Source organism: Phoca vitulina, unplaced genomic scaffold, assembly GCF_004348235.1.
Source record: "Phoca vitulina isolate PV1807 unplaced genomic scaffold, GSC_HSeal_1.0 scaffold44, whole genome shotgun sequence".
Lineage (NCBI taxonomy): Eukaryota > Metazoa > Chordata > Mammalia > Carnivora > Phocidae > Phoca > Phoca vitulina.
In genome coordinates this window covers 4,591,478-4,601,348 of record NW_022589747.1, presented here as the reverse complement: position 1 = coordinate 4,601,348, position 9,871 = coordinate 4,591,478, and the positions used below count along the sequence as shown (strand labels likewise).

The 9,871-nt window shown below is 55.9% G+C and overlaps 1 protein-coding gene across 2 annotated transcripts in view; it reads left to right on the top strand.

The window, feature by feature from the left end:
- Nucleotides 1-220: 220 nt before the first annotated feature.
- The window catches only part of GRB10 (growth factor receptor bound protein 10), a 174,956-nt gene continuing 165,305 nt past the window's right edge, over nucleotides 221-9,871 (top strand). The window contains exon 1 of one of the 2 annotated variants that reach the window (XM_032430475.1): nucleotides 221-396. The gene's annotated coding sequence lies outside the window, so the exon portion shown is untranslated. The other variant, XM_032430474.1, reaches the window with a different exon arrangement.

Here is a 9,871-nt window from a genome sequence, read left to right as displayed (position 1 = left end):
CCGGCCGCCCGCGGGCTGGGGCTGGGCCGGGGGGCTGCGTGCGCCGGGCCCTCAGGGCCGAGGCCGCGCTCCCGGGGCCGCCCGGACGGTGGGCTGCAGGCGCCCCTGCAGCCCTGGGTGCGCCCGGCGGCCGGGGCGGTGGGGCCGGGCTCTCCGCCGGCCGGAGCGCGGCCGGGCCGCGGAATCTTTTTTTTTTTTTTCTTTTTTGGTTCCCCTCGTGGCCCCGTTACCCGCCGCCGGGGCCTAACACCAAGTTGTGGGCTCGCGGATCAGCCGCCCGCCAGCCGTGGAAATGTGATAAGAGCCAGACCGTTCGCAGAAGGAAATTTCTGATGCAACTCTCCGCCTTCCCTGGTCGCCTCTCCAAACGCCTGCCTTGCCGCTGCCCTCGAGCATGTGCGTTATGGAAATTAGGGGTATTCTCGACTTTTGATTGTGTTCGCCTTTTCTTGGGATTGGAAGAAACGCCGACTTTGTGTCATTTGCTCTGACCCAAACGGTGGGTAGCCACAGGTGACTTTGACCCGGTCCTGGATCTCCGCGACGCATTGGAAAGAAGGCTTTCTTTGCAAAGGTCGTAGCCACTTTCATTCAAGAGAGGTGCAAAGAAAAAGCCCAAACAAGTAGCGCTCGTGAGTAAATATGCATTATTGCACAACTTTCTCTGTGCCCCTGTTTACAAGGCCGGGCCCAGAACACTTTGTTTCCGAAAATGCTGATTCAGCCGTTTGCAGCCCCCGAGGTTCAGAAATGGTGCTCTATTTAACGTTTCGCTCAGTTTTACTAAGAACACATGTTGGTAGCGCAGCAACAGGCGTTGATTGGGGGTTTATGGCACAGAGCTGGTGATTTTTCGCCAGAGTGACCCAGCGTCCCCCTCTCTCTTTCCAAGAGGAGAAATAGGAAGAAGCTAGGTTTCTGTAGAGGAAGATGTGACTTACGGCAAAGGTGAGGTGCCTGGGGGTGGGTGGGGGGTATGTTATTAAGGAGAACCTGAAAGCAAATGTGTTTCCAGGAATGATTCTAAATGACTGTTTTTTTGTTTTTTCCTGTGAAAAATCTGAACTCTAGGATTACTGCACATGATACTTGAGTTGTATTGGGAACACTTGAAAGAGAAGGGCCACACAGGCCAATCCCCAGATTACAGGGAGGGAATGTGAGGACAGACAGAGTTACACACCCTGTGCGTGGCCTCTTGTAACTGAGAAGCCTAGCGCCCGATAGGCCTGTAACGTTTCACGGTGTAAGAGACTTGTTAGGAGCCTCCTTGCTTTCATCCTAGCTGCTGATCCCAGTTTTGCAGGTATGGAAACTGAGGCTCAAGAGGTTAATTGGCATGCTGGGGTCACATGGCCAGCAAATGATGGAGCTGTCACCAGGACCTAAGCTTTGGATTATTATTATTATTATTTTTTTTTTTTTTCAGTCCTGTGTGTTTTATGCTTCTGCATGAGTCCATCTGCCTCTGAAAGAGAGAAGTGGCCCAGAGGAGGTTCCTCCTTCCAGCCACACATCTGGAGAAGTAGGAAGCTCTGTTACCACTCAGGGGGCTCCCCACCTTCCAGATTTCTGTCCTGTTGCCAGACCTTCCACTTCTATACATTTATTTTGGGAGGAAACTTTGATGTCAAGAGTTCGATAGGGCAAGTTCTGTTTACGGGAATTTCAACAGTGTTTTAATAAAAGCTGTGCATCCCTAGAAGTCATCAGTTGCCCTTTCGCCTGTGGTCTGTACCACTTTTGGGCCAGTGTTGGGCTGGGCAGAATGCCTTTCCTTTGTGAGCCGGGAACCCAGAGCAGGGCGGGTTCATGCCAGCTCCTTGTCTAGGGGTTTATTGGTGGTGGCCGTCAGGATCGGAACCCAGGGCACCCGCAGTGACTGCCCCACTGGAGAGAGCCGAAGTCAGAATCTGAGAGTGAGCACAGAACTTGGATTTTGACGGGGTGGCTGGTCTGAGACTTGACAAGGTACAGAAATCAAACTCCTGCTTGAACAGAGGCAGCTTTTGTGCCTTGGGCTTTGCCTCAAAGCTGTAGAAGAAATTCTGGCTTGGTATATCTGATAAAACCAAATGCTTTGAAGGTGGCCTAATTTAAGGAACCTATTTGCTTGGAATTCTATCCGTCTCTGCAGGGGAAGAAAAACCCACACAGTGGTAGGATGTTTTTGAGCAAGGGTCAGAACTCAGAGCAGAGGGGGGTGTTCCATGGGGGGGGGGGGGGGGGGGGGGGGGGGGAGGAAGCCGGTGCATTTGCTGTGTGCGCAAAATCCCCCTGTCTGTTTCTCAGTCTGTTAAGCCAGCGTGGAATTGCGTGGGTTTGTGGGGGAAAAAATACTTGCCTTGTCTTTGCACTTAAGTAACCAGTCGTGTTCAAAATTTAAATTAAACTTTTTCTGCTAGTGAAGATTTTTTTTTTTTCTTTAACGTGTCTTTATTTTTTGCTCAACTATCGAATTATGGAAGGAATTAAGACAGTGGAGTGACTTGGTGGGTGAGGCTTGGCAGACAGGGCGCTTTGGGGATCTGGTAACCTACGTCCGAGGTCTGCGCGCTAATGGGTGTGGAACGCATCTCATCCTTGAGCGTCTGATCTGTGCTTGTATTTTAGCTGCAGGCTTCTGGGGAGCTATGTGCTCCCCGCCTTCTCCCTCTGGCGGGGACACCTATCCCTCCACTGCCCTCCCTGGCTTGGAGGAGCTTCTGAACTCCTCTCCGTGGAACAGGCTTTTGTCCCTGCTCCTGGGGGTCATGGGCCCTATTAATTAGAAGGACATGAAAGCAGGGGAGCATAAAACCGGCAGCTCCTGGAAGGGCTGACCGCTCTTCCTTAATGATGGGAAGAGAGATGGTGTGACTGTCCTTTGAGATGGCAACCCAGAGAGCCCTGTCCCGGCGTGACAGAAGGGCGTTGCAGAGGCAGAACCCTGAGCAGTTCGGACTTTCTGCTTTTGGGGTTCACCCACACCGAGGGGATCTCCCTTTTTGCCCGTGCCATGGCGGAGATGGCCTTGAGACTAAGGGGAGCCTCGCTGGCCCTATGTCCGGGTGGAAACAGGATGCCTGCCGGGTTCATCACCACTGGATGCCACTGGCGAAACTAGAATATGATGCCTATTTTTCAGCCGTTGCATTCATATATGGACTTGACAGAGACCTTCCTTGATTGTTGAGATGCTCGATTTGAGGACTGGTTTGGGCCGGAGCCGCCAGAGTGGACGGTGTGTTTTGGCACCTCCTTTGGGAACGGGTGCCGGGGAGGAATCCCGCTCCCTTTCTGCTCTGCGCAGGGGAGTGGCCCGAGCTGACGTTCGCACAATCCCAGTTTGACCCCGGGATCTCCTCCTTCCTGGTGCTGCGAGCCTGCTGCGAGCCTGAGCAGGTTAACTAAGCTCATCGGTAAAACGAGAGCCAAAGGTGTGTTTACCGGCAAGGGCTGTTGGAGTTGTGTGACCCTCCGCGTAGCGGGTGACACTCAGCGAGAGCCGGCACACGCACGTGCATACTCAGCCTTGCCTTTGAGTAGCTTGTGTGCTTGATGATCCTGCTTTCTATTAACCCACAAAGTCTGCTCGAAAGAGGCCTCCACTTCTCATCCCTTTGCCTGCCGGTGCTTGGCGCGTGTTCGCTGCACCAGACCTTGTGGAACAACGGCCCATAAGCTGCTTTGAGCACCAGTCCCTGTAAGGATCCTTTTCTGGCCTGTAACACAGCGGCGGGAGCTCCTCACTGGTGGGGTTCCAAGAGTAAAAGTGGGTGGTGGAACGTAGATCTTACCTGGGGGCAAAGCGATTGCCCCGGGTGCTAGTGAGTAGCAGCCATCCGCAGCTGGTTCCCTGGGACCAGAAGGAGAGAGGCACAGACCGGGGAGGTGCGCACGCTCAGCTGGGCTGCAGGGTGAATGCAGGGAGACCCCTGGCCTCAGGCATGCGGGGCCAGGTGGCATCTATTCTCAGGACTCCGAGGTTGGTTGGTGTCTGGAGTCTACAGGGACACTTAGCCCGGCTGGGGCAGAAATGAGCGTGGGCCCTTGGTCCTGCCGGGCTGACCGTGCCCCTGGGAAACGGCTCTGCGCGCTGCCCGAGGGCTGTGCCGGGGGGCGGCCCTGCATCTCCCTGAGTCCTGGCTGGGTTTCCGAGCCGGGTCAATGGGCCCGGGCACCAGCCGCTGCAGTCTTGCCTAGTAACGTCGGCTCCAAAAGCACTTGGCTTGGAAAGAGCTTGATGCGTGCTGGCCCTCAGCGTTGCATCATTATTGCCCTTTGGAGCAGACCTGGCAGCTGGGACCCTTCCGTGTCATTGTCACCACAAATAGAACTGCAAGGTGACCGTGCTCTGTCTGGCCCCGTCTAGAGCTATCAGGTGCACCACGCTGGGGGGCCTCTGAAAATACGGAACCATGTGTACCTTTTTTCTCGTCCTGTCACATGGGGGCCACGAGTGAGGACCTCCCGGGCTACTGACCACAAGTTGCCTGGATCCCTCCTGAGATGCTTCTCGGGGTGCAGAGACCCTGCGGGCGCTCACGTCTCTGATGAGCTGGGCCTTTGGTTTGCTTCTTTATTCTCTTGCCTGTCAGCCCTGGGAGTGTCTTCTGCCCGCCATTTTCGAGTTGAGAACGCCCCTTGATGTGCAAACTTTTCTCAGATCACGTATCTAATAGTGGTCATTTTAGGAATGCCTGCGTGAAGAAGCTCATGGTGATCGGAAAGCTGCTACGAACCGGGGAACTTTTAAGTTCCGGAGTTTGTACGCTAGCCTCACGCGGACAGGAGGGCTCCTTTGGTTGAAGGACGACACCTTGCTCCAAATCTGGGGTCCGGCTTGGAGATCTTGCCACCAGGTGGGAGGTTGAGCTGAGTGATGTGGAGGCCGGCTCAGCGTCCCCTGTGGCCCAGCTGCAGACTGTGGTGTGTTCCCCACGAGCCTTCAGGCTGCTTTTCCTAGGATGCTGTCCTCTCTCCTCCAAAATTCTGCGGACCTCATGGAAACCCGGCTAGGATGTTTCTAGAGAAATATGAAGATGAGACTGCAGCCTACATCTCCTCAGTAGTGTGTGGGAGCTTTGGAGGAAGGACAAGGCAGGACGGGGCTCCGTGCCCCCCGCTTGGACTGTGTCCACACCGCAAGCCTGGCCCTTCTCCTCACCCTGCGGCCTGCAGGGCTGTGGTGGGCGCAGGCAGCCTCCCCGGGTAGGGCCCCATCCCCTGCTCTCCTGGCCTGCCCCCATACAAGGTCCCTCCATTTGCAGTGTCCCCCGGCTTCCTAATCCCTCAGCACCCAGGACAGACCGTTGTTAAATTTAGTTGGATTTTGTAATTAGAATGATCTATGTGTATAAACAGTCAGCTCCCCAGAAGTAACCAGGCTTAGTTTTTTTCTGTACATATTTATCCATATTTCTAAGCAGATGTCTCCCATTTCTCATAGGATTCTTTGACTTCCCTGCTTGGAAGGTGAGGAGTCCCGTCCCCCGTCTGTCCCGTCCCTGCCCTGCCCTGCCCTTCTACATCCTGTCTCCCCGCTGACTCTTCTGGTGAGGTGGGCTGGACCATCACGCACTGCTGATGCTCTGGGGGCTGAGCCGTGAAGCTCCCCGTGCTCACTTCCCTGTCTCTCCCGACACTGTGCTTTTTCTGGGAATGCTTTTGCACTTGCTTGGTAGTTCATGGACTTAGCACTCCCTGCCCCACCTGGAATCTTCCTTCCCCATCAACCTGGGGGTGTCCTTTGCCTTTCTCTAGGATCCCATGACTCTTTCCTCGTTTCTTCCCACAGTAGGATGGAGAACATTCCATGCTAGCTTCCAAAAATCAGGGTCCTGCCAGTTCTTGAGACGTGTGTCTGAAAACATCCTTATTCTCCTCTCAGAGATACGGGTGTCCAGGTGTAGACTCCTAAACTGGAAATCGTTTTCCCTCAAAAATTTGAAGGGTGCTGCTGTCTTTAGGCAGAATGGGGTTGGGAAGGAACCTAATCTGATTCTTGATTCTTGGTATGAAATCTTCTCAGTGGTTTTTTTTCTTTTTTCTTTTTTCCCCTTTTTTTCTTTTTTTCATGTCTAGAAGCTTCTGGGATTTTCTCTTTGTATCTTTGTTTGGAAATCCTTTGAAGAAGTGCCTTGTAGGGGGGTCTCCATCTATTGTGCGCGAGGGTCCCTTCAAGCTGGAAACCCAGTTCCTTCGGGCGTGGGACATGTTTTTGAATTAATTCTTTAATTTCCTTTCTTCCGCCTTTCCCTTTCTCTCTTTCTAGAGTGGCTTTTGTTTGTTAGGCTCTGGGACTGCTTCTCCAATTACTCCTGTCTCCTGTTTTCTGTGTGTTCTGCTCTTCGAGGTTGTGCGGTATGTCAGGCTGACTTTTAATCCTTTCTATCGGATTTTAAATTTCTGTTTTAATTTTTAATCCCCAAGGACCTCTTCTCTGATTCTTTTCTTTCAGTAGACTTTGTTTTTCAGAGCAGTTTGTAGATTCACTGCAAAATTGAGCAGAAAACAGAGATTTCCTGTGTGCCCCTCCCCGCCACAGACGGCCTCCCCCACCCCCAGTGTCCCCAGCAGAGCGGGGGGGCATTTGTCAGTGAAGCTACAGCGACACTCCGTCATCACCAAAACTGATTATTTTTATTTTAATCGCATAACATTCTTGTTTCATAGATACGGTATTTGTTAAATTTTTAGGGGGGTATATTCGTTTGTTTTTTTTTTCTTTTTCCTATTTAGTTTCTTTCTCAAATTTTTATATTATTGTTTTAAAACTTTTCTACATATTTGTGCCTGACTTAGGCAGAAAGCGGAGCCTGTGACAGGCAAGAGCTTACAGCTGTGTTTTGTTTGGATATCCAAGCCTGGGGAAGCAGGGGTGAAGATGGGAGGGAGGCAGGAACGAGGGCGGTGTGTGACGGGTAGCTTCAGATTGTCACTGTCCCCCCATAGTCCTGGGGCTGGGGCGGGCTGGAGAGGGTTTCGTCTTCTGTTCCGTGCCCACCTCTGCCTGCCGGGCCGTGGGTGCGGGCCTGTGGCTGGTGGTGCAGGCCACGTGGGCAGGCCTTCCTCGTCCACGGGGCCTGTCGGGCCTGTGCCCTGGTGGTCGCCCCAGCAGTGGCCAGACAGGCTGAGACAGGTGGGGCTGACAGGGTGGGTCCAACCCACTCTGCTTGGCACCCCCGTCTTTCAGGTTCAAGGCTTTGCTCAGAGGTCTGGGCCCTTCTCTGCCAGCCTGCTTTCAGAGGCATCCCTGGGGAGCTGACGGTGGGCCTCAGGGAACCGCTGCCCGGCTGCCCCATTGTGTGGGGAGCCCCTGGTGCCCATGGCTCGGGACCTTCTTCCTCGGCTGGCTAGACTGTGTGCAGAAGCCTCTTTATTGCTGACGAGGTGGGCTGCTGCAGGCTCTGGGGACACTGGCAGTCCTGTGTCACCTGCCCCTGGCCCACCTGTGCCCAGCGTGGTCCCAGAGACCCGCCCGCTGCTTCTGGAAAGCAGCCCCGGTGTTCTGGTGGTGAGAGCAGGGCGTTTGCCTGGCTGATGGCTTTGGGGGAGGACATGGCTCCAGCTGGTCCTTAGACTGGAGTCAGTGCTCTTGTTTGGACCCTGCCCTTCCTGGGCCACCAGAGGTAAATGGGGCTTCTCCTTCCTGACACTTGCGGGCCTGGCTGCGCGCCTGGCTGTGTGTCTGCTTTCTGGCCGGGCGCCTGGCTCTTTTGCATCTTGGATTCAGCTTCCCCTGCTCCACTGCCTTTTAAAAGATCCCCTTCCTGTGGTCCCAGCGCAGCTGAGTGTGTGTTCAGTGGGTCATTTGGCACAGGCCCGGCTTTTCTGGATCTGCCGCCGGGCGGTTTTATCTCTTGCTCTCCCGCACGCGCCTTTAGCTGGGAGCACTGGTATTTTTTATGGGGGGTGTGGCAGAGGAGGGCCCTTCTGTCCTGTGAATCACTCCTCTTCCCCAGGAGGCTGCAGGGCCTGTGAGATCAGGCGGAGGAGTTCACCGTGGGGTTGCGAGCAGAGGGCAGGGCGTGGACGGGACCCCTGCGCCTCCTTACCGCCCTTGACTGCAGAGGTGGGCTGGGGAGTCACCACAGAGAGCAGCAGGGCAGCCTCAAGTCTGGGAAGAAAGCGGGGTTCACCCCTGCCAGTGACTTGCTCTGTGCCTGGGGCAAGTTCGTGTGTCTGCACTTTGATTTCTTCTAGAATTTCAGGGCTGGACTCTGTGCCTCAGTTTACCCTGCAGCATCTCCACCGTGGGGGTGCCCACTGTGGGCTTGAACACTTGGGTGGCGTGTGCGTCGCCTCCCAGCGGCAGCCCAGGCCGTTCACGATCTGCCAGAACCGTGAGAAAGGCTCGCTGCCCATCGTTTTGGGTCGAACGCTCCACTTTTGGTCGGCTTTCATGCGGTCGACTTTAAAAAAGTCCTGAGAGCGCATGGTCCTGGTCGCCTTGGAGCCCCTCCCCGTCGGGTGAATATGCGCTGTGTCTTCACCGAGCCCTCTGGGAGTCAGAGGATCCGAGGCCGGCCGCTCCTTCCGGGAGCTGCACTGGGTGCTTCTTCGTTTGTCTGAACACAGCGTCCCGGTGGGCTCCCCAGCTCCCTGCTCCCTTTCCTAGTGTGGGTGCGGTGGAGTGGCTCAGTGTCAGAGTCCGCTGCCAGCTGGTTCTTTCTGCCCTCCGCAGCTCCCAGCTCTTCCTGCCATGTCCCCGATAGACCGGAGGGTGGCGTGCTCGCTGGCTCTGTGGCCTCGTGTGAGTTACTTCTCGCCAGGCCGGGTCGGGGCCGGGTGTGCGCGTGAGCACGCGCGCATCCGTATCCCGGGCCTAGCGCGCAGCCCGCGCTCCGTGTGTACCCTGTTAGCTTTGTGCCTTTGGCTTCAAGAGGTAGCGTCCCCCTTCCTGCTGTTCTTGCACTGACATTCTGGAGAGGGGTGGGAGTGACCCTGGCAAAGCAGACCTGGCCGCCCCTGGTGCTCACAGCCCCCCCCCGCCCGCAGGTGGAAGGAGCGGATGTGCTGTGCTGTGTCTGACTTGTGGTGGGCCTGGCATTCCTCCAGCCCAGTCTCACAGCATGGCCTCACGGTGGATGAGGGGGATGTTGTGTTTCTGTGAGCAGTGTATGTCCTTGCCCATCAGAGTGGAGGTGGCCGCAGTGGGAGGCCATGGGGCAGTGGGAGGAGCAAGGGGTTTCTTTTGGATTGCCGTGAGGACCAGGGCTTGGGCAGTGGAGGTTCTCACTGAAGCCTTCGGGCCTGACCCGGTCACATGGGCTTTGGGGTCCCAGGTACCTGGACCAGACTATGCTTCTCCCCCTTCTTCAGAATGCCATCCCCTTGAAGCAGAGCAGTGTGGGGCCAGACCTGTGCTATAGGGTCCTCTGGGCACATGTGAAGTGGTAGGGGAGGGTCTCATTGTATGTATTTTGGAGGCAGGGCAGTATCCCACCCTTGCCAGGATGGCTTCCTTACTTCTCCATGATAGAACACGTCAGGCTGTGTCTGTGGGTGCTAAGGACACCAGGAGCTGGTGTTCTGCACGGAAGTTCCCCGGTGGGGACGTAGCTCTGTGGCCCGTGCCCCAGCTGGTCTCCCACTCTGTGCGTTCTGCCCTGAGCCTTGTCTCCAGAGCTGTGCACTGTGCGGTCTGCGCCCTAGCCCGGTCTTCCACGCTGCGCGCTGTGCGGCCTGCGCCCCAGCCGGGTCTCCCACGCTGCGCGCTGTGCGTCCTGCATCCCAGCCCCGGTTTCCTACGCTGCACGCTGTGCGGCCTGCGTCCCAGCCGGGTCTCCCACGCTGCGCGCTGTGCGTCCTGCGTCCCAGCCGGGTCTCCCACGCTGCGCGCTGTGCGTCCTGCATCCCAGCCCCGGTTTCCCACGCTGCGGGCTGT